A 27812-nucleotide genomic window follows, 5' to 3' on the forward strand; every position below is an offset into this window, starting at 1 on the left:
GAGTGAAATAGCTGCAGGTATGATAGAACCCTGACCTCCTGCTCTTTGGTGACTCCTGCTGGCCATGTAGAGAAATGCAGAACAGGAGAAAAATGCAGGATCCTTCTGCGCAGCTTTGCCTGCACCTGCTTTACTTCTAAATATGCTCATTTGTTTTAGTATATTTTGTTTACTTTCTTTTCTCCTTTCCAAATAGTCATTAATTTAAATACTTAAAATTTTAAGTTTATCCTATTTCTTTTTCAGTACTATATTTATCATAAAGTACAAGGGTCTTGACTCCTAATTTTAAAAAAAATGAAAATGATGAAACAGATTTTTCAGTTAATTAATTAGTCCTATTTTTGTAGCATTTGACATATTCTTCAACATTAATTAGGTAAATACCAGCAATATAATAAGCCTGTTATTTTTGTATGTTTGACCTTAATAACTTATTTCTGACTTAAAATTAGTTTAGCATTGTTATAAATGATGACAGTTGCTAACTAGGTTTTGCTTTAACAGCACTGGCTCGCTTCTTGTCATTCAAGCTTCTTGAAGATAAAAGCACTGTCACATGAATCAGCAGGGCTTCAGTACTTGTTAAGTGAATGAATGCATGAATGTTGCTCCTTAATCTGCATATGTGTGTGTGTGTGGTGTGTAGATTTATTTTGTGTTTGTAATGTTTCAAATTTCATCGCCCCCAGCTACTTTCTAACTGGAATTTCCATTATTTCTTATGTGCCTATTGCCTCTACAAAAAATATAGTTTTCTTGAGTGTAAGAACTGTTTTCTGATTTATCTTCTTATCCCCCAAATTTGTCAAAGTCTCAAGAATCCCTAATCCTAGTCCTGTTTTTAAAAAAATACAGGAGTTGTAAATTTGGAAGATACACAAAACTATAATTTATTCTCCAGAAGACATTTCAGGGGTGGAAGTATTTTCCAAAGAGTAATCAATGTTAAATAAACATTTATTGCATATCTATTTATTTATTCCATTGTGTGTTGCACAGTGAACAAAGAGAAAACAAATCTCTGTTCTCAAGGAATTTACAGTTTAGAGGGAGAAGATAACCCACACAGAAACATATGTAACACAAAATGATTCAGGCCCTGCAAAAGAAGTATTTATGTAACACAGTGGGACACAGAAGATGGAGTGATCATTTTTACCTGTGGATTTCGGGGAAGTTTTCTCAGAGATGTTACACAATTCCTCAGACTGGTAATTTTTGCACCTGTTTAATCTGTACAAGTAGTTAAATACGTAGTTATATGAGAGAGAAAATATATATGTATATCTATAAATAAAATATATAAATATATATAGATTATATTTGTGATTAATGTAAATATAAACAATAATATATGATTTATATCCTATTAAATATTAAATATGAAATGTATAGTATAAATATATTAGACTTTTTATCAATTATAATTATAATATGAATATATATAAAATATAGAATCTATACATAAATCGCATATAATGATCAAGTTCTGTGCCCTTGACTTTTAAGGAGATCCTGTGTCTCTCCAGTTCTGTCCTTACCCACTACTACCACCTTCTCATTCTAGATCAGTGAACCAACTCAGAAGCTGTTTCCCACTTTGTTCCCGTAGAGCCATTTTCCGTGCGGTTGCCAGGTGTCCATTCTCCTCAGAGCCTGGCTCAGTTTTCCGTTTCTCAGGGAGTGTGCAGGCTTCTTGGCGTGGTTCTGGAATAAGCTGCCCCCGTCCACCTCCCCAGCCTCCGTTCTTTTGCCTCTTCTCAGCTCCCTGCGCCTGAACCACCGTCAGGGTAAGAGCTCTCTTAAATTCTTCAAATGGGCTGCGGTCCTCCAGTCGCTCCAAATGCACCTGTGATTCAGACTCCGTCTCTTTCCCACCTTGACGTCAGCTGCCTCCGTGGCCCCGACAGGCTAATGTCGACTGAATGGTCAGGAAGTGACAGAGCTGCTGCTGCTTCTTGGAGTCTTTCCCTGACCTCCCTCACCCTGGTGCCAGGTCCCTGCTAAAAATCCCCATTCATACTTTATTTGAGTTATGCGTTCCGTCTTCCCCATCCTGTGTACAGTGTTATATCTGGAGAGTGGGAATCACTCCTGTTTCACGACAGCTTGCTTTGAAAAAGTCTCATGCTCAGTAGATCTTTTTGAGTGAATAAATGGAATGCCGTCTGAAAGATAAGCTCCCAGGCTTTCAGTAAACGTTGGAAAGCTTGTCAGTGCGCCTATTTCTCCATCCCTCCCCGTCGTGCAGTGGAGAGCCCGTGTCAGGAGGCTCTGTCATGCCGGGCAGCATGGGGCCGGGGAGAGGCCGGGGAGAGTACAGACCTATTTTCCTGTGTGGGTGAACTCGTTAATGCCTCTGAATCCGACGTTCCTTATCTGTAACAGGCACGATCACACCTCAGAGGATGGAGGAGGAGAGGAAGTGTGTGCCTATATCGTGCCAATTCAGAAGCAGTTCTTCCCTGTCCCATCTTCGCTCAGAATACCTCTCTTCTCCCCAGTCAGTCTCGAGAAAGGACATCTCTGAGGTGCGGCCTTTTTTCTCCCACATAAGAAAATGTGCACTATTTCTAAACAAGAGTTAGAGAGATAAGCACATCGATGCATTTCGTAACGTTTTAAGAATTATATTTTTAAACTATTTGATTGTCCCCGTTTCCCTTAGAAAATATATTTTACCGTCTTTTTATTGAAAACAATGGGTAATGTCAGGCAGTTCTATCTGGCCCCATTTTTCTATCCTTTCTGTCCTCAAGGGCTCTGGAAGCAGTTCAAAAGGGAGTGGTAAGTGAATCATCTCCTTCTTGTACATGCAGTTTGGGTCGTCAAATAACCTTTGAAAATAGGCTTATATTGTTTCACTTCACAGTAGATAAAGCCTGGACTTCTGTCAGCCGCATGACCTTTCTGGTTCCTCAGGTACTCCTGCTTTAATCTAAATATTCTCTGTCCTTAAGGGCCTTGTTAGAGCACGTCAGTGAAAGACCATGTGTCCTACTATGCTCTGTACGTAAGAAATTGAGCTCAGCACTGAAGGACAAAGCTGAGGTCTTAGACCTAGGACTAGCTTTAGGTGCTTTTGCCTGAGAGAGAAGAGCCAGCCCTTTAGTTGAGGCTACATCCACTTCGTCCTCCTATCACTATGGAAACTTGCCTCTCATTTTGTTTTCAAACTTTCAGGCCACTCATGATGTAGCAGAAAAGCTGTGGAGAATAGTTAAGTCAGGAGGTGGGAACCATCTTTTAAAACAAATAGTCTAGTGGTTAAATGTGCAGGCCCTGGAGCCTCACACCCTGGGTTCAAATATGCTTGCAAACCATGTAAGGCAGGTTTCTTAACCTCTCTGTGCAAGCAGTCAAAGACGGAAGATAATAATAGTACTTTCTTCCTAGGTTTTTGTAAAATCCTCCAGGACATTGTCCGGCACAAGATCACCATCAATGTTAGCAATTATTATTGGGTTTCACCTTCCAGCAATGCCAGGTGAGACAAGTGAGTGAATGGTCCCATGGAAGCAATAGGGGAGTTACCAGAACAGTAAGGCATTGGATCCTGTCTGTGTTAGGGTCAAGGACAGACGTATTTTATTTCAAATAAGCAAACAGCCCTCACTGCGCCTGCAGGGGCTCAAGCTCAAGAGAGGGGCCCCGTCAGCGACTGTGCATTTTGGGGTTTAACCTCATTAATACAATTTGTTATATCAAACCTAAGTGTATTGTCATAAGAGACGAGAAAGGTATATTTCATCATGCATTTCTGTAGTGATTCAGCAAAACATAATTTAGAGGAAAAATTTAGAATTGTGATGTTACCAGGAAATCGATTATGTGGATAGTTTCCCATCCCTTCCTCCCTCTCTTGTTTCCTTCCTCCCTCCCTCCCTTCCTTCCTTCCTTCCGTTCTTCCTTCCCTCCCCTCCCTCCTTCCTTTCTCTCTCCCCCCTCCCTCCCTCTCTTGCTCTCTTCCTTCCGTCCTTCCTTCTTTTCTTTCTTTCCTTTCTTTTTCGGGGGAGGAAGTTGTTTACTTATGATGTGGTGCTCTCCTGGCCAGGGTTATTTTGTCATGTGCATTCACCCTTCGTTGTATCGGTCAGAGAACTGTGCTGAGCACTGAGGTGACTGTCAACAGCAGGTGCAGCTCACAGACCGAAGCCAGGACGCATGGCAGTGCGACGGGCTTAAGTGACGGCGTCTTGTTGGGACACGTGTCTTGACTGAGGCTGCACATGTTTTTTCCTTTTTACCCCCTTTTGAATTCTTAGTTCTTTTTTTAATCTTTCTAACTTCGTGCGAAATGCCACAGTGCAGCAGAAAGTATGTGGGCTCTAAAATTAGAATGAAGATCAAATGTAAGGTCTGGTACTTATCTGGGCAAATTATATAACCCCCTCAAGCGTCAGTGTCGGCATCTGTAACGTGGAGAGAATGCCTCCCTGCAGGGTTGCTCTGGGATTAAATGTCTATGGGATGCTAATGTCTATGGCATTATGTACACAGGATGAGATGTAAACGCAAAGCCCCTCCTCCCTGTCTGCAGACCCTGAGCACCTGAGAGCTGAGGCTGTGCCCATCTGTTTGTGTTGCTCCACAGCTCTTGGCTAAGTCCCTTTCACGGCATGGACGGTACAGAAAAGTCCCATCTCAGGGTTGTGGCTCCTGTGTCATGATCACTTCAACGCAGAGAATAACATACACAGGAAATGTCTGACTGATGTGGATTTGTTTAGCTTTACTTTCAGCTCTACCAATTTGCTTCACGCATTTTGTGGTTCTGTTACTTGATGCATACACATTTAAGACCGTATGTCTTACTGCTGGATTGACACTTTTATCATAATGTTATATCCCTTTTTTTCTCTAGCAAGTTCCTTTGTTCTGAAATTTATTTTATCTGATACTAATGTTGTGACTCCTCCTTAATAATGTTTGCATGTTACATCTTTTTTCCATTCTTTTACTTTCAACCTACCTGTGTCTTTTAATTTGAAGTGAGCCTCTTAGAGTTGACAAGCCCTGATTCATCTTAACTAGGATTTGTATTTTCCTGTTCAGTATTAAATTCTGAGAACTTTGAAAGGTGATTTGCCCACAACACTGGTTTAATGCATACATTTACATATCACAAATGTGAATGAAGTTTGCACATATTTTATATATTCTATATCTTATATTGTTTGCATGTGTAGTGTATGTGTATTTATCCCACATTGTATCAGATTGCATGGTGAATTCAGTCCAGTGTAAGGGAACTGGAGATTAGATACATGAAAAAACTACTTAACCACAGACAGATTAACAATCTAACGGCTGCAGACTTAGATTTAATTGCCTTACCAAAGTCGGTAAATTTACAAGGTGCTTTAGATATATGCACTGGTATTCAGCCCCATGGTGACCTCAGAGAAAAGGTTGTCGGACGGTCTTCAAGGCATGCAGGTGAAGCACCGTTACGGTTGTGCATATGTGTGGGGTCAGTCCCTCAGATGTGTTCTATCAGCAAAGTAGGAGTAGATATAGTCTATGAAGTTTGTCCTACAATAAACTTATTTGGGAGGTGAATATACTAAAATACAAATGAAAATACTGAGGATTTCCAAAGTATCCCGAATACTCATGTGTGCATGGCCGTGTATTTGTGTATGAAAAATAAGAACCTACTGTCATGTGTCTTATATCACCAGACACATAATAATAAGAATTTATGAAGAAAGAAAAGAAAAAGAAACAAGGACCAGACGTAGATAACTGAAGTGTTAAAATGGCATCAGTCTATAAAATAAGAGCAGTGTTGACCATGGAGTCAGGATGCTCTGACCATCCTGCCAGTGGCCAGTGAAACCAAAGGCAAGGGCTGTGTTCCTGGGAGAGCACTGCAGGGTTAACTGTCGTCTCCCCCTTTACCCTCCAAGTCTATGACCAAACCCCTCCTGGGTGACACGTTCTCGGTATGTAGAAATAGTTTCTGTCAGGTCACATTATGGTTGTATAGCCCCTTACTTCCGGAAATCATTGCTTACCTTTCCTTGGATTTTGAATATTTAATGACTTAATAGTTTAACACTAACAAAGGTAATCTCACTTTTTTTGTCTTAGGGATGAACTTTACTGTAGATTCAAAATGCTAAAAACATAGCCAGGGTGGTTAGGGTGCTGTGGCCCCCACATCTGCAGAGCAGGAGTCCGGTTCTCCTCACTCAGCCTGTTCTACAGCACGGGGGTTGGGAACACAGGCTTGAGGCAGACTCCTGGGGTTCACGTTCCATCTATACCAGTTTACTGATTGTACAGCTCTGGGCAATTTAGGAAGCTTTCCATGGCTCTGTCCTCTCATGTGTAAAATGGGGCTAATGATGGTGACTTATCACAGGGTTATTATGAAGATATAATATGAAAACATATGTACAGCAATTCAGATGGTGCCTGCACACACTGAGCATTCAGTAAACGTTCGCTATTTGTAATAACTTCCCAGCATTACCAGTATGCAGGACCAAAGCAGACTGATTGGTTGATTCCCATATTCATACTTAAAGTTCCTCTTCGGTTCCTGGAAATGGCACCAACCCGGTTTCTTAGGCCCCAAGCTTAGCCGTCGGCGTTGATGTGTCTCCCTCCCTCCTTCGTGCCTGCTCCCCTGAGCAGGGTCGGGAAAGCTCTGCCTCTGTGTCTGCAGACAGAAACTAAGCCCCTCAGCCCCTGGCTCCTGCAGCACCACCCGCCCCCCCGGCTGTGCCTGCCCCCACTTCCCGCCCCGTCGCTCCTAGGGCATCAGAGTCCATCACCCACGAGCTGGAAAAGTGACTTCAGACCCAGAAGTGTGCTCTCGGCCTCGGCACCTTGTCCGTAGGGGCGAGGAGGCCGTGCCCGAGTGGGACCAGCCCCACCCCCAGCTGCTGCTCCCTGTGCCCCCCGTGGCCATTCACCTTTCGTCTGTGCTCTTCTGTCTGACCCTTGAGCGCATCTAGCTCACGCCCAGAACTTTGCATGTTGGCTCCCTAGAATCATTCTGATTTCAGTTCCCTTATTTCCACCTCAGGGTGCTAATTCTGATCACCACGTCTAAAATACCCCATTCCTGTGGACGTGGAAGGCATCGTGCTCAGTGAAGTACGTCAGACAAAGGCAAATGCTGTGTGATATCACTTATGTGTGGAATCTAAAAACTACAACCAGCTAGTGAAGATAACAAAAAAGAAGCAGACCCACAGATACAGAGAACAAACTTGTGGTCACCAGTGGGGGGCGGGCAGTATAGGGGCAGGGGAGTAAGAGATATGAACTATGATGTAGAAAAATAAGCCACAAGGATATATTGTACAACATGGGGAATATAGCCAATATTTGGTAATAACTATAAATGGAGTGTAACCTTTGAAAGTTGTGAACCACTATATTGTATATATACCTATACTGTTACCATTTCACAGCAACTATATTTCAATTTTTAAAAAAGTGAAGCTGCCTTCAAAAAAATTAAAATAAAATGCTCCATCCCTAGACAGGCTTGTCCACATCACCATGTTTAGTTGTCTTCATAGCCATCGTAAATCTCATACAGTAGCTTATTATTTATTTCCCTCTTACTGTTGTGTTAGAATATGGTCCTCATTGTGATCTTAAGTACCAAGGACAGTGCTGAGCACATAGTAATTCTTCAGTAAATGTTTGTAGAATAGACAAATTCAAGAAGAACTAGAAAGTAATAAACTAGAAAGTGATAAATTTGCAAAAATTCCATAAGGTTTCGGTTTCAGGTTACTAGCCTTCAAATATTTACCAAAATATCCATATTCAATAAGTAATTAACCCTGCATATGGGCAAGTGATTTTCAAGTAAAGGGATTGAACTGTGTTGCGTATCTTATAAAATGTCATAAATTAAAATATTTTGAGATACTATATTTTCGATAATAAAAGAAGTCTTCTTCCACTAATCCCAGGAAGAAGTTGGTATTAAACATTGTGCTTTTAATCTTATTATTGTTTTAAACTGTTTTGAGAATAAAAGCAATTATAACTTTACATTAAAAAGAATCTAGAGGCAAACAAATGAACAAATCAGAAGATGAATAAATAAACTGAAGAAATGAAATGGCAATTTAACTTGGAGTCCAGTTTACTGAAACTGATTTGCCAGGCATTTCTCTGGTTATGACGTATTAAAAAGAACAGGTTCTAATTACACACAGCCCTTAAGAAAAATGAGTGACTCAATCATGTTTTTCTTTTAGTGTTTATAGCATATTATAAAATCCCTTTTTAAAAGTTTGTCGTGGGAAATATAGACATATTCAGAATCATTGCAGAAGGTTTGACTGTTGGGTATTTATAGACTTGTCCATTTTGTTTTATGTTCCCTTGTAGTTTAATTATACATGAGCTGAAATGCGTAAACACGCTGTTTAACCAATCTGGAAATACTTTCAGATGAGGGAGTACATGAGAACAATACACACGCACACACGCACACACACGCACACACACACCATGAACCTGCTGCCTCCTTAACATGTCCAAGGTGCAGATGTCTGCCCCAGGATGCTTTAGCTGGAGGAACAGGTCTATGGAATCCAGTTTGTGCTATTACTTTCTCAGCTTAAAGTAATCCCCACGCCATCCTGGCTCTTTATTTTCTTGGATTTTTTTTTTAACTTAGTAAAAACTTTTTGAGAAGAACAGGTAATAATAATACTTATAATAACAATATGACGACTTGGAAATCATTAATAGAATTCCTTTCCTTTTCTCCCCGCTGTGTTTTTTGTTTGTTTTTTGTTTATGCTATAGCAATAAAAATGTTTTCATACGCAAATGAGTGCAGACTTGAAGTAAAAGTGTGAGTCTGTAATTCTATTTCCTTATGTTCTAAATCTGTGGTGAAAGATAAAGAGAAGTTGCTTTAGCTTCAGTGGTTAACATAATAAAAGATAAAATGGAAGTATTCTAATTGCAGGCCTATCTTGACAGACACTTCCCTTTACATATGGACTTTATACTGTTATACCTACCAAATTACCTAGTCACCAGTGGTCTCTAGCACCTACTGACAATGTATTAGAAAATCCTTGAATGGAAAAAAACATGGTAAAGAAAATGTAGTACCCTTGTGTAGAAAATACCCTGGCAAACACAGGACAGTTACTTTGATCATAGCAATAAATGCCCACAGTAAATGTCATCAACCATTATTTATTCTTTCATCAATTCTTTTCCTTCTCTCTTTTAAAGACCTATAAAACCATTCCGCTGTCACCCACATCCAGCTTACTTTGGATTGTGTTAAATGTGCTCCCTCCCAACACAGCAAAGTTGTGCATTGCTTACGCTTCATATGTATGGTTGCTTTCTCGCTTTCATTAGTTTGTTTGCTGTGGTTTGGTGCCAGCAATTTTAATGAAGTTTTACAAAGCAGAAAACATTCTTATTTTGCACATATATGGTTTTTCACCAGTTTATTTCAAAACCCAAACTAATGTCATTACTTTAAAAATTGGGCTATTAAGTTACACACCATTTAACTTCCAATTGCATTCTGAACCTAATTTAACTTTAAATTTACCTTTAAGCCATTAAGAGAATAAGATTAGTCGAAGTGCATTGAAGGCCACATGGCTGTCTCAGGTCTTTCCATTTCTTTCCTTTTTTTTAATTTGATACATTTATTTATTTATTTTTGGCTACGTTGGGTCTTCATCGCTGCACGCGGGCTTTCTCTAGTTGCAGTGAGCGGGGGCTACTGTTCGTTGCGGTGCGCGGGCTTCTCATTGCGGTGGCTTCTCTTGTTGCAGAGCACAGGCTCTAGGCGCACGGGCTTCAGCAGTTGTGGCACTTGGGCTCAGTAGTTGTGGCTCGCGGGCTCTCGAGCGCAGGCTCAGTAGTTGTGTCACACGGGCTTAGTTGCTCTGCGACCTGTGGGATCTTCCTGGACCAGGGCTCGAACCTGTGTCCCCTGCATTGGCAGGCGGACTCTTAACCACTACGCCAGCAGGGAAGCCCAGGTCTTTCTATTTCTGATGTGGAATTTCATTTCAAATGGGCTTGTTTACTTAGCTCAGTGTGAAATTACTTTGTTTCTTGAACTGCCTTCCCGCTCTTGAAATTTGTTAAACCATTTTGGTCTTCCCTTTAACAATTTGTAATCCGCTTTCTTTTGACTTTCCAAAATGTATTTCCATAATCTTAACTTATGTATTATCTTCATTGGATGAAAATGTGCCATTGGCCAATTTTCTCTTTCTGTGCAAGTTTGAGAATTCCCACCATGATTTTGATGTCTTTGGCCTGATGTCTTCAGAAAGCACAGGTGCTCTGCTTGCTTCCAGTCTTTTCCTGGAGACCTTGAACCACGGTATGTGTGTGGCCCGTCCTCTGTGTCCAGTACTTGGGCACTTGGCCTGAGAGGGCTTGTCACAGGGCAGACTCTAATCAGTGGTCTCTGCATGAATGATGACAGGAGTGTTTTAGACAAATTAGATATTCCCCAAAGATCCCACTAAGAGTTTCTAATCATCTTACTATGTATCATGTCCAAGCACACTCAAACATATGAGATACAACAAAAATCAGACAAAATACATAGGGAGCTTGTCAGCAAATCTGAAGGATCCATATGAAGAAAAGTACAGAACTTTCCTGAAGGGCATAAAAGATAGGAAGGAATGGAGACCATCAATCATGTTCCTTGATAAGCTCTACATAGCAATATTCCCATTCTTGGGAGAAAAAATTTGCAAATGAAAAAACTAACAAAGGATTAACCTCCAAAATATGCAAGCAGCTCATGCAGCTCAATATCAAAAAAACAAACAACCCAATCCAAAAATGGGCAGAAGACCTAAATAGACATTTCTCCAAAGAAGACATACAGACTGCCAACAAACACATGAAACGATGCTCAGTATCACTAATCATCAGGACAGATTTATGAACCTCTCTTCCCTGTAACGTGTGCCTGGTTATTTCTCTGCTCTGTTTTTTGTTGTTTTATTTTTAAGTCTGGATTACTACTGATAACTGCTCCTTGAATAGGTTAGGTTCATCTTAATCTTGGTAAAAGAGTATACTCAGACCTTTAGCCAGTAAAGTTTCTAGTCCCTGCTGTTGGATCAACTTTTGACCTGGAGAACGTTTTTAAATCTCAGGCCATCTTAAAGCTTCCTTGCTGTTACTTGTAATGGACTCTTCCGTATGCCATCTCTGTACACGCACACAGGCTTCTACCAGGGATGTTTGGATGTCTTAGCACCCCTTAGTTTCTGCTGCACATATGCACTGATTTATAATAGAGGGGCAGTAAGACAAGTGGAAACTAGTGCTGACTTTATTACCAGTGTACAAATTCAAGTCCTAAATTTGTGGATTTTATATAAACCAACATATTCTTTCACTGCCAGAATTCTATTCATCAGAAATAGTGTATGATGCATCTAAGCTACAAGATTATTTAAAAGCAACTACTTGAAGTATTCATTTGATTTGTGTGTTAATATTTCGTTGTTGTCCTGACATAGATATGTATCTATGTCACGATATGGTCTTGTTTCTTGGGAAAAAATTAACTGTCAAAATGATGGAGCTAGGGGGCTTCGCTGGTGGCTCAGTGGTTGAGAATCTGCCTGCCAATGCAGGGGACACGGGTTCGAGCCCTAGTCTGGGAAGATCCCAGATGCCACAGAGCAACTAGGCCAATGAGCCACAACTACTGAGCCTGCGCATCTGGAGCCTGTGCTCCGCAACAAGAGAGGCCGCGACAGTGAGAAGCCCGCGCACCACGATGAAGAGTGGCCCCCGCTCACCGCAACTAGAGAAAGCCCTCGCACAGAAACGAAGACCCAACGCAGCCAAAAATAAATAAATACATTAAAAAAAAATGATGGAACTATATTTGCTTATGCTTTTCATTTGCTCAATGCATCAGGCTTTCTACTACCCAGTCAGTAATTTTGCAATGTCTCATTATTATTCAAAATTGTGAATTTTTGGTTCTGCAAAAATATCACATGGTTTCTTAATCTAAAATTGCTAGAAAAAAAACAGTGTATCACACCAATTTAATGCTTTCTTGACCATTCTCAATATGTTGATGTAACTTGTATCTAGAACTTCTTTAAACTCGAAGTGTCTCATTCCTATAGCCTTAAACACACGAATTATTTTATGTGAATTCCATTTTAATTGAATATATACTCATACACCCACCTCTTACAGACATGGTTCTGATACTACATGGTTGTTTTGGAGAAAATACTATGCAAAATAATCTGTAGTGTTACAAAATCTTTAAATGTACTATAATTTTTTTTCCAAATCTAGATGACCAAAATCTGCATAACTTTGGATAAGTCATTTATAGATCTCTACTTTAATTATTTTATGATTCAAGTGAGAGTAAACAATTGTGCTATAATGCTTAAAATGGCTAATTATGGACATATTTGTAATTATAGTTCTTGTATGTTTGTAATTATAATTGATTATGAGCATGTTTATAATTTTTATATGTATCAGTAAAAGTACACTCTCAAGTTAGATGATGCAATATCAGGAAGCCATTATACATTTTCATGTATAAAGTAAATGGAGCAAATTAGATAAAACCTCTTTTAGTCATTTTTTAAAATTACTTTTCTTTCATTATTAAAATTACACATGAAGATTGTAGAATATTAAGAAAATACATAAAATGTATGCAAGTCAATGCAAATAATCGATAATCCCACAATCTAGAGCAATAATTCTTTAGAGAAAAATTAATTGGGCTGAAAAACTCCTTTATTTCTCAGTAGCTATATCTGCACTCTCTTTAAGTTTAACAATTCGTTGAACTAAGTTACTTTTCTCTTTTTTTGTTCTTCTCTTCCTTCCACATTGTATATTGAGCTCCAGAAGGTTCCGAGCACTCCTGTAGGTGCTGGGGGGCTGTGCTGGATAACTCAAGGACAGTCTTCTTCTCACTTAGATTATGCTCTTCTGGGGAAGTCAAGGGCTAAAGGGTCCAAAGACCAGAGACACGGCTTTATGCCCAGTGTAATCAGCACCTCCATTACATCATCAAAGCCTCAGGTTCTTTCCATTTTTCTTCTCTACTCCTCTTGGTGTTTAATTCATTAGGTTGGTTTCACTGTCACATTACAGTCTATACTGGAGTCTGTACTAAATATCTCCTATTCACATGCAGTAGGAGACAAAGCAAACCTGACCTCTGAGCCCAGAATAGAAACGATTCCTTTTCATTTGATTAGGCCATTAAGTCATGAATCAAACCGTGGAACAGTAAAAATCTTCGAGGGATTACATATGTTTATCAGCTTATAAAATTGTTCTCATTCATAGCTGTACTTAAAATTGTCGGAAAAGCTTATAAACCCACGGATGCCCAGGTCCCATGCTGGGCCAATTAAATCAGAATCTCTGATGCTGAGGATTTGGCAGTTGTACTTTTAAAGGTTGTGCATTTTCAGCCAGACCTGGGAACCGCTGGCTTGAAGTGAGGAGGATTTACTTTTTTGCCTTATGATGGGTGGAAACTCCAGTTAAATTGAGGATGTCTAAGAAAGGAGGGATTGATTTGGGGTAGCAACCAACCACGTCCCGATTTTTCACACTTTTCTGAAGGGTTAAGACAGAGGGCAGGTGCTGTGTGGGAGGGGGAGGCAGGGGGCATCCAGCCTGTGAGGGACATGGAAGGCTGACCTGATGTCTGCGCTGGGTCTCGAAGGATAGTGGGAACTCACCAGACAAGTGTCTGACAGAATCAAGTTCACAGGGTTCATTGTTCACTCCGATGGCAGTGTGGGGACAGTATTGGGGACAGAGGAGGAAACTGAGGCAGGGACACATTTAGAAGCTATGAGACAGGCCTGCTGAAGACAGAGACTGTGTGGAATTAGGTCAGTGACAGAAGATGTGAAGGCAAGGCCCCAGATGCAAGGGGTGGACAAGGGTGAAGGTGCAGTGGTCAGCCAACGCTGTCCTGAGCCTTGAGGCGAGCACTGTTGTAGGAGGAGCGCCCATTGAAGCAGGCTAACCCCTGAGCCTGGAGTAGAAGTGGTTCCCTGTGTCTGCATCCCTGGGGGTCCAGGAAAGGCGGGGAGAAGACAGGCTTGGAAGGTGGTGCCTGTGTCGTGTCGGAAGGGCCAGAGTCCCTACAGGGAGCTTTGCCAGGGACACAGGGCAGCAGTCCTGTGGGTCAGTGGAGTGTGGTTGCGAGTAGGGACGAGGATTTCTGGGTTGTTTCCAAAGGTCATTGATTATATGGGCTCGGTGACCACCATTGGAAGGGAACAAAAGCCTGTTACATATTGTGTGAAGTAGTGAAGGATTAGAATACAAGTTTTAAAAGCAGTAATGGCAACGTTTTAGGTAACTAGCAGTGGAATGGGAACGGCAGTGTTGTAAAATACTCTTTTTGAAGGTATTTCTGTGGTTTTCCACAATTCTAAGGGCGGACATTGTTCTTTTATTGCCTCCACACAGTAAGGGCTTCAAGGTCTTGTCAGGATTAAGGTTACCTCTGGCTTGTGTTATTACACCGTCATGTTCCCAATAGTTTTTGTGAAATAAGTGAGAGATTGTCAAGTCTATTTTTTTAACTGTTCTCTGTTATTGAATTTTTGTGAACAAGACATGTTTTAAAAAGTCTCGGGAATGCCTGACTCATTTTCGGGTTCTTCTTTTGTTGATATAATATTGCTCTCAGTTGCTGTGTTCTCCTGGGGATGCTGGCTTCCTCTGAAACGGCCGGATTTGCCTTTGATCATAACAAGACTGTTGTTCAAGTGTCCTGGAGCTCTGATTTCTCAAAAAGAGAGTCTGCACAGTTCTAGAGGGCCTGAGAATCTTTGCAATGTAGTTCAGTATTTTACTATGTCATGTAGAAGTGTCTTTCGGGCATCTTTAAGTGATATCAAAATAGTATTAAAAAATCCCATCTTGGGACTTCCCTGGTGGCACAGTGGTTAAGAATCCGCCTGCCAATGCAGGGGACACGGATTCGAGCCTTGGTCCGGGAAGATCCCACATGCCACAGAGCAACTAAACCCATGCACCACAAGTACCGAGCCTGCACTCCAGAGCCCGCGAGTCACAACTACTGAGCCCACGTGCCACAACTACTGAATCCCGTGAGCCTAGAGCCCGTGCTGCACAACAAGAGAAGCCACCACAATGAGAAACCTGCGCACTGCAACAAAGAGTAGCCCCCGCTCACCGCAACTAGAGAAAGCCCGTGTGCATGCAGCGATGAAGACCCAGTGCAGCCAAAAATAAATAAATTAATTAATTTAAAAAAATCGCATCTCTTGCTTACCTATCCCTCCATTTCCTTTTTGATTCTAAAATATTTTAGGTACTTTCATGTGAAATAATATCCTTATATAATCAAACCATACAATAGTCTATGGATGTATTCTGCTTAGCTCAGTGAGTATTTTTGATCAAAGTATAAACTTGCTAATCTTCCTTATTGCAAAATATATGTGGATAATATTCATTGTTAAACTTAAATCCAAATTACCCAACAGACAGCCATGGAAAGTCCTATTATACTTAAAAAACGTTCAGAAGGTGTTTCAGGAGACAGAAATTCCATAGCATCATATGGACCATATATCACAGTGTGGCAATGAAGTGTCTTCAGCTAATAAACAGAAATTAAACACAGCAAACCAGTGCTAAAAATTTGGATAAATAGTGACTAATCCTTTGCCATTCCTCTGCTTCCTCCACGTGACTGGTGAATGGTAACTGATAACAAGTCTGGAAATAGCCGGTGCATCACAGAAGGATCTTTAAATCATCACAGCCACTCAGGATATCAGTTTCTTCCAACCTGTGAAATAAAAGGGTTGAAACAGTGGGTCATTTTTGCTCTAAATTTAGCACAGTATCTTCCCACATCCTAGAATGCCCTTGTTCACTTTTCTGCCTGATGATATTCTTACTCACGCTTTAAAAGCCCATACAGATGCCACCTCCCTTGGGAGGTGTTCTCAGTTTGCCAGAACGTGTCTACTACTTGCCCTGCTGTGCTCCTGACCGGACAGCATAGATGCACCTCTGTCGCGGCACCGTTACCTAGCTTTGCCCGTAGTGTGAAGACTTAGCTGTCGTAAGGTCTTGAGTCAGGCTTTTACCTCATTCATTTTGTGTATCACTCAAGTGGTTTCAGTTGCAAGTGGTAAAAATCCAGCCCTAAAATGGCTCACCCAGAAGAGGAATCAGTTGGTTCATAACTTATAGCTGAAGACGTAGAGGCGGGGCTGGTTCTAGGCTCACCTTCACTGAGGTCTCAGAAGATAGCACTGGGATCCAGATCCTCTTCACTCCTCACCTCTGCCTCTGGCTTGGTTCCTGTGTGAGACTGGCTCTCCCCTCACAGCAGTCAGGTGGCCTCAGCTTTACAGCTTCACAGCTCAGAGAGCAGTAGATTTGGAGAAGCTCAGTTTCAGAAATTCCTCTACAAAACCTGAGATTCGCTCTGAGATCACCACCTTGGGGGGAGCTCTACCTTTTAATTTGTTAGCAAAGGAGATGAAGCTAATGACCTGCCTGGTCCCTGTGCCTCATCTTTGGAACCCCCAGGGACTCGTGTCCAGGTTACACAGAATGAGAGTAAGAAAGTGGGGTGGGCGCCAAGAAAAATCAGGGGCTCTTGACAAAGAGGGCGAGATGGATACGGGGCAGGTAACCGCTCAGAAGAGCCATTATACCTCTGCACACATTGCACAGAGGCACCGTGCACCCTCAAGAGTACAGTGACACAGAGTGGAGGAACAAATGAAGTGCACTGAGTGCAGGAAAAACAAACGAACAAGGAGAGCAAGGCAGCTCTCCCAGAGCCAAGGCCAAACGCAAGGCCCGCTCTGAAATTATGCTTCTCAAGGCTGCATTTTAAAAGGATTAGTGTATTAAAAATCCACAAGGTTAATAAAGAGATGAAAAGTGCTCTTAAGAATGACCATGGACCAAATAATATATTTCTTTCAAAATAAAATTTTAGTTCCTCGTGAGCATGAATGAGAACAGTGGCATGGATAATCAAGGAAGTTGTTAATAAGGAATGTTTCCTTTCTTAATTTGAAGTTGGAGAAAAGGTAGATGACGTACTTTTTCCTCTTAAGTATGTTTTACTTAAGGTGACATTTTTCTTTTCCTTGAATGTTCTCTGGCTGATGGGATCCGTGAAGAATGGTTGGGGGGAAGCGAAGCTGTAGGCAAACTGTTAGGAGGGTAACAAACAGATAACTGGCTCTTCTTTAATTTTAAAATTTATCTCCTATTTAATGGTCTCTGGAAACTTCAGTATAATTTTAATTAAAACATAAAATCCAGTTTGAGTAAAATGTGTGGTATGACGAGTTCAGCCAAGAGACCAACAGGATGACAAGACGTAAAATCTGTTACAGGAGCGCCCAGTCTAGACACAAAACTCCTCTGTCCTTTTCCTGCTCTGAGAAGAGCACAAAGCGTGTATTCCTTGTTGTGGCAGTTTAACAAAATCATGACTAAGAAACTGTCTGCGTAATTTCGTTGTTCATGCTCTTCAGCTTTCTGCTGGCAGAGACCTGTCCACCTGGTAAAGTGCTCTGTCCCTCACGCAAGGACACTTCATGAGTAATGAGGAATTACCGTCAAATGAAGAGAAATGCAGACCTAAGCAAGAGGCTTATTGCAGTCAGTGAACACGTTGTTACTAATCTAAAGGGTTAAAAAGGTGGTAGGTTTATGGAAAGCACTGTGGCAACAATGAGCATGCCTCTCAGATCACGGCCTTTGGGAGCATGACCGACACAGGGCCACATGCGCCCTGCTCTGAGTTCTGCCTCTGTGTCCCTCCCAAGCCGTGCGTCCTGTGGCTGCTCTCAGCTGTCCACTGACTGTGGTAGGGACGGGCGTTGGCAGGCCCGTTTCCGGAAGACACGGGAATCCTCTGATGGCAGACTTGGCCTTGAGGCTCCTCATAGCCTTCCAGACCTTTCTGCAGCCTGTGTGGCCCTTGAGGAAAAATCCACCCAGGCTTCCCTCTTCTTCACTCAGACTCAGCCTTGCGTCAGGGTTCTTTGAGCCAGACTTCCTGGGCCCCATCTCCTTTTCCTTCACAGATATTTCTTCCAATGAAATTCTTGTACGTTTGACCCCATCTTGGCATTGCCTTCTCAGAGGACCTGGACTAAACATAACGTGCTACACGGACGATTCACTTTATCGTTAGACAGCTGTGCGGCGGGTGATGTCCATGCTAGACCCTAGGGAGGCAAAGGCAAGAAAGACAGCTAGCACTCCAGTGAGACCTTACCATGCTGAGAGAGAGGATGCAGCACAGCAAGATCGTTCTGATTTATGTTGTACAGATGTGTCACAAAAGGAAAAGGAGGTGAATGGTGGAAATGCACCAGAGAGTACAGTCGTAGAATTCTGAATATCAGAGAATATGACATTCATCTGTGTGGAGATAATTATGCAAAGCACAGATCCTGGTTGGGGAGCAAACATCCCTGATTATTAGGGCCTACTGAGCATGGGCAGTTGTTTATCATTCTACCTGAAAGGTTGGAGAATCCCTACCATCCTGGAGGTCTTGTTAAAACTCAGCAGGTCTGGGATAAGGTCTGAGACCATTTAGATTTTCAATAATGGTTTTCCTGAGATACGTTTCCATACCATCGGTTTGCTCTTTGAAGTGTACGGTTTGGTGGTTTTCAGCATGTTCACAGAGTTGTGCAGTCGTCGCTACGATATAACAAGTCCATAGTGCAGACCATGGGTCAAATAGCAAAGCGCTAAGAGTCTGGCCAGCTTACCATCCCACTCTTGAATAGTTTCTGTAAGGCCAACTGAAGTGAAAACTAAAATCCCACACGGATCTGGCTTCATGGCAGGGCTAGTCCTCAGTCCTGCCTAAGGTCCATTCATTGCAGTTTTCACTGAGACTTAGGGAAGTCCCATAAAGAGGGTTACGCGGGAAGCTCAGGGAAGTTTGCTCAGAGGAGCAAATGGGTTGAGTTTGAAGAGGGACAAGGTGTCAGTTGGGTTTGATTATTAACCCCTGGAGAAGGCATTATGCACAAAGACGCTACGATGTGAGAGAATGTAGTCTCTTCAAGACCTACAGGACGTTCAGCACGACTGTGATGAACAGCTTGGAGATGGCAGAATAAGACGAAAGTAAACTATGGCCAAATACGAAAAAGCCCATGCTCATGTAGGAGTTTGGGTTTTATCTAACGATGATGAAGAGCCATGAAGCAATATTAAACCACAAAGAAACATGATTAACAGCCGTTGTGGAGAGGCCATTCTGGCAGAAGGCCGGGGCCGGTCTGGAACCGCTGAATATGACTGTAAGCACCCACCAGACGGTTTGCAAGCAACCGAAGCAGTACTTGTTAAGGCCCCGATAACTCATCTGCAGTTAGATTGAGGGAAAAGCAGGGTGGAGATGGCTAGAGCTTGGTGAGGGTGCAAACAAAAGGTGTGGTACAAAAAGGAGCCTTGGATGGAACCCAGGACTGTAGCTTCTGCGACTTGAGAGGACGATACGAACATCACCTGAGCTGTGAGGAAGGAAAGGGAAAGGTTTTTGTTTGTGTATTTGATTTCCATTTATCTATAGGGGTTTGGAGGTTAGGCAATATGTGGCTTGAAGATAAGGAGTTTTGAGTTTTGTCCAGCTGTTTGCTGAAATCATGGTTGTGTTTGAGATTGCTTGGCTGGGGAGTGGGACAGCATCATTTCAAGAGGGATCAGAGATAGAAAGTCCACTCAAGGAAACAAAAAGGGAAGATTGTAAGCAAGGAAGAAGGTCACGGAACGGAGCTGTCAGTCAGCAAGCTCCCTGACCACAGCGAGAACTCGGCTGTCTGGACCCAGAAAGGGGCCCTCACCAAACCTGACCACACTGGCAACCCGGTCTCAGACTTTCAGACTCCAGAGCTGTGAGAGATTCTTTTGTATTAATCAGATGAACAAGTTTATTTGAAATTTGGTCAACATACATAACTGACCTAAAAACTTCAGTAGAAGGATAAGTTTGAAAACCAGCGAGAAGGCATCTCCACAGAGCAATTTCCCAGGACTGTAAACCGGATGTGACCTAGCCTGACACCATCTTCACTGGCAGAGGCTCAGTAAGCTGGAGCTGCCTGCCCTTCCCCTGCAGCAAGTTTAGTTTGGGGGTTATTTCAATGCAAACTCCACAAGGGAAAGAACTTTGATGTTGTTTCCTGTTGGTCTCAACCTAGTTATGAGGCCACCACACCATGTACAGCTCTCATACGCCCAGTTCTATATTTGGGCATGGCTATTTCAACAATTTGCATATGTTTTCCAATATTATTTTAGGTAATCAGAGTAACAAGTTACAATGGAATGAATGGGTTTAGAGACAAACACAGCTGACTGACTAATGGAACCAAAATAAAAGTTTTCTGACCAGCAGGAGGGAGGCGGGCTGGCTTCCTGTAGCCTATTGACAGCACGCACGTGGAGCACCAAGGTCAGTCAGCACAATAAAGGACCCCGCGCTACATCAGGACAACTTCAGAGCTTAACTTTACTATCTGTGAGGACAGTGCTACCAGTGTCCATTAAAATAATTTTCCTTAAGTGCCCTTTAATATTTTCATCTTCTAAATATCTTTACCTCTTATGAAAGTCTCTGAAGACTGTCATAACTTGCCCCAAGAAGCAGTAACTTGACGAAACTGGAGGAGGGAAACCTGGACCCCTCCCTCCCTATTATATTAGGGTTCTAAACAGAACATCAGCAGCATAGACGATGGATCGATAGATGATAGTTAGACGGATGGATGGATAGATATTGATAATAGATGATAGACTGTAAATGGATGGATGGATGGATAGATGATAGATGGATCAATAGATGATATAGAAGGATGGATAGATGGATAGATAGGTTATAGATGATAGGTATATTATAGATGGATGGATAGATAGATGATAGATGGATCAATAGATGATATAGATGGATGGATAGATGGATAGATAGGCTATAGATGATAGGTAGATGATAGATAGATGGATGGATAGATAGATGAGAGATTTGCACACACAGATGTTATTTAAAGGTCAGTTTTTAAATGCAATTTGTTTTTAAATATTTCACCTTTATTAGTTTGTTATTTCTAATAACTCTACAATTAACGTACTCATTTTATTTAAGAGTAAATTACCTCAAAGCTTATTTTAAAGGCCAAAGTAACTTAAGTTAGGAATCATGGTCTTAACAAGAAAATTTCACTTAGGAGTTGTAAGAATCAAACGAGGCTATGTCTAAAATATTTACTTTTAGCATCTCATAAATAATTTCCCTTGATAAATGCTGACTACCTTGCCTTTGCCTTGGATGTTCCCAAAGCCATACTTTAAACGGTGAGTCAATGTCCAGGTCATTGGTCACATCCAAATGGCCTAAGGTGTTACACTTAAATACTTGCATCAGACAGGATTCCAGACTCTGGCGAGGTAGCTTCCCATGGGTCACATAGACCCTGCCTTGCAGAGTTTCGTGTCCTCAAATGCTTGGGCCAATGACATGTACTCACTAAACAGAACTCTGTTAAGGTGTACTGAAGCAAAATAGAGCTTTTCTATTTTAAGAAATGTCAGGGCACTGTTATTGATTTGACGTGATATACTGGGTAAAGTCCCGCTGCTTTCAGGGGAGTAGAAGGAAGAAATGTCACAAAATTTAAGACAGGTGATACTCTGGTATTTCAGAGGACAGGTAAAGCCTGATGTAGTAAGGAGTAACATATTTGTAATACTTGGCAATGATTTTAATATGGAATTGGGATTGATTTGATTTTTTTTAAAAAACAATAGGAAAGAAAGGTGGAAAAAAGGATTTTCAATATTAAAAAGATAACACTGTATATTAAGCAATATTTATAAAGTTTAAAAAAGTTCTATGAAAGGGGAAGAAGCAAGCTAAGATCTATAAATAAAACAACAAAAATATGATTTGTTAGTATATTTTGTGACTTTTTTGAAGTTAAAGTACTTTATATATGTTTATTGAATCTTTGTTGAAAACCTACTATGTGCCAGGCTTTTTGCTGATTTATTCGTGGGGGATTCTGGCCATATAGTGATCTGAGCAAATGTTTTTTATTTTTGTTATACCCAAAACACTGCTCAGGGGGACTCACCACTAAGAGAACTATGGTCCACTTTTGGACTGAAGTAGGAGTCTAGGAGACTTCGGACGTATTGGAGGCCTGAGGATTTTTGCACGTGTGAGATGACCTGTCAGCAGGCTTCTCAGCATCAATTCTGTGTATGTGTATGGCCAGAGGAAGGGCGTATAGTGGACTTAAGGGAATCCCAGTAAGAAAGGGAAAGGGACCCTCCTCGGGTTGCTCTGTGCAGCTGTGTGCGAGATCAGCTGTTTCCATTGACACCAGAGACACTCCTTGCTCCTGGGCATGGGGTGCCCTATATTCCTCTTCTGAAAAGTCAGGGGATTCAACCCATGACACACTGTGGGAATTCAAGGGGGGAAAAATCTACCCCTTGCGTTTCAACTGCCTCTCATTCCAGAAGGCCCAGAAGTCTAACCTGCATGCCTGTTACTGAACCAAACTTCTGTCTGCCCACCCGTGCAGCAAAGCCAATCTGCTGACGCCAGGCTGTGGCGAAGGAAGGTGCAGTGTTCATTGCAGGGCCCCAGGCAAGGGGTACAGGCACTAGTGCACAAGAGACCAGAACTCTGTGATGATTTTCAGGGAAGGGATTTTAAAGGCAAGGTGAGGGAGGGGAGTTGCAGGGTGCATGAGCAGCTCGTGTATAATTCTCTGATGGGCTGATGGTTAGGTAACAGGGTGGTGTCACAGGGATTTACATGATCAATCCTCAGTCTCCAGCCAGTCTGGGGCCATGCAGTTAGCTTCTCCTATCTGATGGGGGTTTTAGTATCTGTAAAACAACTCAAGAATGTGTGTCAGACACTGTTATCTATCTCCTTCAGGGAGGAACTAAAGATTCTGTGACTCTGCTGTATGGCTGATCTATTGTTTAAATTGTTACCAGTTCTCCTGGTCCAACTGCTGTCCTTTGTTTCTACATGTCTTCCGGTCATTAACACTTGAGCCAGCTTTCTGTGACGTAGGGAGCCTGGGAGACTAAAGCTTTTCTATGAGCAAGAGGCAGGTGGAGGAAATGGGTGTGGTGGGTGCTGTCTGGGGAAGGCCCCATAGAGTCCTGCTCGGTTACATGCCCGCTGATGTCAATAGGCAAAGATTTAATTGTGCAAGCAGACCTGTAATATCAAACGTAATAAAAACTGCCAAGCAGATGCAGCTGACATTCACATACAGGTTTCTGAAATCATAGATTCTGATGTTTTATAGAACACCACATTGCCATAAACTAGCAGCAACTGTCAACAAACATGAATTCAGGAGTCGAAATCAAGAGCCTCAGTGGAGAGCATAAAACCTGGAGAAATGATACTAGGCACTGTTGGCTAATCTACAGCCACTAATTTTCCATTTAGGGCAGGAATTCTCAAATTATGTCTCGCAGTTTTTAAAGAATGTTTGTACGTGTATCAGTTAGGATTGTACTCAGACTTAATAAATAGAAAACCTACCACAACTGCTTAAATAAAGAAAGAATGGGGCTGCCATTCTTTCCACAGGAGTATTCCACAGGAGTATTCCACAGGAGTTCCAGGCTCAGGCAGCACCGCAGTCGACAACCGTCAGCAATCTTCCCACTTCGCCATCTCTGGACAGCACATGCCACTGGTAGCGACACCTCTGACTTCATGCACAGCCGTGGGTGGCAGCCCATGGGAGCTCAGACAAGCTGTTCATCTCTCAGCCTCGTTCCTCTCCAACAGTGAGCAGCTGTCGGCAACATCCCCGCCCCACCTCCACGGGCACACAGAGCCTGAAGGGCAGGATGGCGAGGAGGGGTAAAGCTCGCGGACCGACCCCTGCTCGTGGGAGACGGGCTGCTGCTTCTTTAAACCCTGGGTCTGCACACTTTCTCGGTTAACAGACAGTAAATATTTGCCGTCTGTGGATCCAGATTTTGCTTTTCCTGGAACTTGGTTTGAGGAATGAGGTTTCATTGTATCCTGGGCACTTTGGGTGTCATGGTAAGAGACTCCGGATGCTGTTTAAACTTGTATTTTAGCTTGTGGTCACCATGTTTATGTTTAGCACATGAACATGTTTACTCCTAGCTCTAGTCCCAATATCAGTTCAGTTTTCCCAGCTCCACTGCTGTTTGGGTCTGTTTCATGACTGTCTTCCTCTGTGTCTCTGACTCAGTCCCTGCTGGTGTCCGCTGCAGAGGTGGAAGGTGCTTTGGGGGCCCCTGGCTGCTGCCGGGTAACCCTGTGCGGCTGGAAGTGACTCGGCCAGGACCTCTCGTGCCGCTCGGCAGAGTGCCACCCCCGCCAACAGTAGGTGAGGCGTCTGCCGTGCCCATTTGTGGCTGGAGAGTCGGGCTTCACGGCTGCCGCTGGTGCTGGGGAGCGGACTCCCGACCGTGTCCTGTGCTTCTGTGGTGCCTGTAGATCAGACAGCCCGCTGGGCCAGCTGGGGCTTCCCTGCTCTGCCGCCCCAGGCGTGCGGCCCCCGCCAGAGCCCCAGGGCTAGTGGGTTGAGGTTCCTACCACGTACGTCTGTCTTGGGCTCCCCTGTCCTGGCCCTTGGTCTTGAGAGGTGAGACTGCCTCTTGCTTTTGGAAACTCCTGCAGGTCTCTTTGACCCCCAGTTCAGCGCATGTGAGAGATAAAGGAAAACCCAGCAAATGCACCACATTCTTGTTCCTCAAGTCCCGAGTCCTCTAGCACAGCCAACTTCTCCCCCCTCCCCAGATTTCAGAGTCCTTTAGCCCATTTCTGTTGAATACTTTCCAGGATATTTACTTTTAGTTAGAGAGAAGAAACAGCAACAAACAAAGTGAGCCTACACTATCCTGTCCTGGAATCAGAATGTGTGTAACTTTTGAAATGGCTTATTTCTAAAAACATATTTATTTAGTATTTTTCAACATTTGAAACTTGCTTACATATGTAAAATCATTCAGTGCTTGCATCACCGAGGGCTTTAGATGTTAGTGTGTCCGCGCTAGTGCTGAGAGCCGAGGCACTGATGCATGGCCTTGCCTCGTGCCCGGGTTGCCTTACACCTGAGCCGCCTTCCTTGCCACACTGGCTTAATGGGATGCTTTAGGAGTCTAGGCAGTGAGGATGCCAGTGGCCTTGTGCAAAGCCCACGTTTGACCAGGTCATCTTCAAATGTTCTTCACGATGTATTTATGCCATAGTCAATACGAGAAACAATTTAAAAACTCAGATTAACATCAGATGGTGTGAGCACTCGTCCCAACTGTAGTGAGGGAGTGTGGCTCTGGGAACATCATCCATCTTCCAGGCTCCAGCTCCCTGTATGCTTCTGAAGCGTTCGGCCTATGATATAATTGCCTATGGCCAAGCATGTTTGTTGCACAGAGTTCTAGTTCAGAAGGAGACAGGTGTCAATGAGCCTAGCCTAGTTCTGAGGTCATGTAAAAAAAGCCTTGCGCAGCATAAGAAAGGAGCATTAAGTATTTACTAGCTCATGGCACTATTTTAAGTGTGCTCATATGTCTCTTTTAAACCTTTATGAGATATGGTCCATTTTTACCCCTATTTTACAGTAAAATAATATACAATATAGGTACACATTAGTGACTTCCAGCTGCTACTAAATGCCAAATTTAGGATGCTGGATCCTCAGCCCCATGATCTGAACCCACGAATCACACAGTCTAGCATTTCACACTTTATAAGTGCCTTTTCCCATTTAATCGGTACCATGGCTCTGTGAAGGAGGATTCACGCTGATATGCCTGGCTCTGTCTCCTCACCTGCAGATCAAGAAGACGGCACTCAGCGATACCTCCAAACATCAGTTTTACCGTAAAAGTGGGCCCCTCCCTCCTGCCTTCTCACTGCTTCTGGCGTTTCCTTCACTCTACTCTTGGGTCTTTCATTTCTGTGACTCTTAACTTGTCCTTTTGTTTACTTTGCTTGTAATTTTTTTAAGAGTCATTAGATTTGTGTTGGAAGGACTTCATCTGCATGGGATTAAATTCTTACCCACTTCTACATCCTCAGTCATTGCCCACCTCACTCTGAGTTTACAAGTGTATAAGAAATTTGAATATACACTCCCTCAGTATGCGTGTGAAGTTTTATGCTCTAAGTGTCTATCCCTCCTGTTGGTTGTGTTAGTTTATTATGCCAAAAATGTTTTATTTTACATTCACTTTCTATGAGCGTTTAACTACGAGGTTTGTGGAGACTGGATTGTTGCCCTTATTTCTTTGCTAAAGCAGAAGTCATATTTCAGTAGCTTCTTGGGTTTTATTCTATTCATTCTGAAAATTTACACATGACTCTACCTGATCATGCCATTAGCAGAATAATTTTCAGAACTATGAAAGATAGAACCATAAAATATTTCAGCACTTTAAGTAGAAAAATTTGTATTTCACTTACAGAAGACCAGAGATTCTGAACACTTAGAATTTTTTTTCCTAGAACTCATTTTCTCAGTGGCTAATGAAGTATACAATAGCATGAAAAAATATTATATTTCATCATTTTACCATTAAGGTTAATATTGTAAAACACTTTGTAATACTGGAACCAACATATTCTATTCTTTCTGCCTGACAAATTTCTAATCACTCAGGTGAATGAGAATCACTTTTTGTCATTGCTTCACATATGCATAAAAATATTCAAATACCTCTTAAAACATTATTTCCAGAGTGTGTGCAGATAATTAGGTCATGTTATAACATGAAAACAATTTAAATGAAAAGCAGATACAATTTATTATTACAACTTTAGGCTCACGTCTTATTCCAGCGTATCATAAATACATAGCCCAAACTTACTTACAGTACGTGACCAAAATATATGTGATTCTTCAGATTTTCAGAACATTTTGGAAAAGTAAAGCAGGAAGGATTATTCCTTATCTAAGACTGATTCATAACATCGGTATGTGATATATTTTACCTTCTTTTCCTTACAGAGGACATAAAATGTCAGGTTTGACTCACAATAGTTACAGGGGAGAGTAAGGCACAGTGCCAGCACTCATGCCTCTTATCAAAGCCCTGTTCTGTCTGATTCCTGTTTTAAAAATATTTTTTCCAAACACTGTAGCATCACAGGTATAACTCTCATTGCGTTTCAGTGAGCAACCTCAGTTGCACTCTGCAGGTCACTGAGTTTAGTTAATCCCTGTGCTGCCACTAGACTGTGGCAGGAATAGTTCCAATTCCAGGAAGTCTCAGGAAGGAGGAGGAAAGTCACACCCCCCTCAGTCATTTCTAGTTTCTCTGTACCGTCAGGCCTGCAGTCCAGTTACATTGTGGTGTCACCTCCCAGTCGGATAAGTACTGGCTGGGTCTGCAGTTAGGAAACTGTGGCAGGCCACGTGCTGCAGGGCAGGTGGGAGCTGGGAACGTTGCTGGCAGAGAGGGAAAGAGGACGCAGTGCACGTGTTCTTAGGTGGCATTTGCCGCGAGGCTCCTACCTGCTTTTCTGCTTTTCAAGGGTATGGTTTAAAAACAATCCCTTTGAGAATATGGCAAGGGTGCACAGCTGCAAGTTGAAAATATGAGTCACTGGCAACTTGGAATTTCCTAGTGTTCAGGCATTTGAGGCTTTGAGTCACTGAGGGCCTGTTATCAGTGGGCTCCCACCCGGAGGAGAAGCCCTGCTTCCCCAAGGAGCAGCAGTTTACTTCCGCAGTTTTTATTCCATTTATCAG

The sequence above is a fragment of the Leucopleurus acutus genome (genome assembly GCF_964270905.1).
Source record: "Leucopleurus acutus genome assembly, chromosome: 17".
NCBI classification, from domain to species: domain Eukaryota; kingdom Metazoa; phylum Chordata; class Mammalia; order Artiodactyla; family Delphinidae; genus Leucopleurus; species Leucopleurus acutus.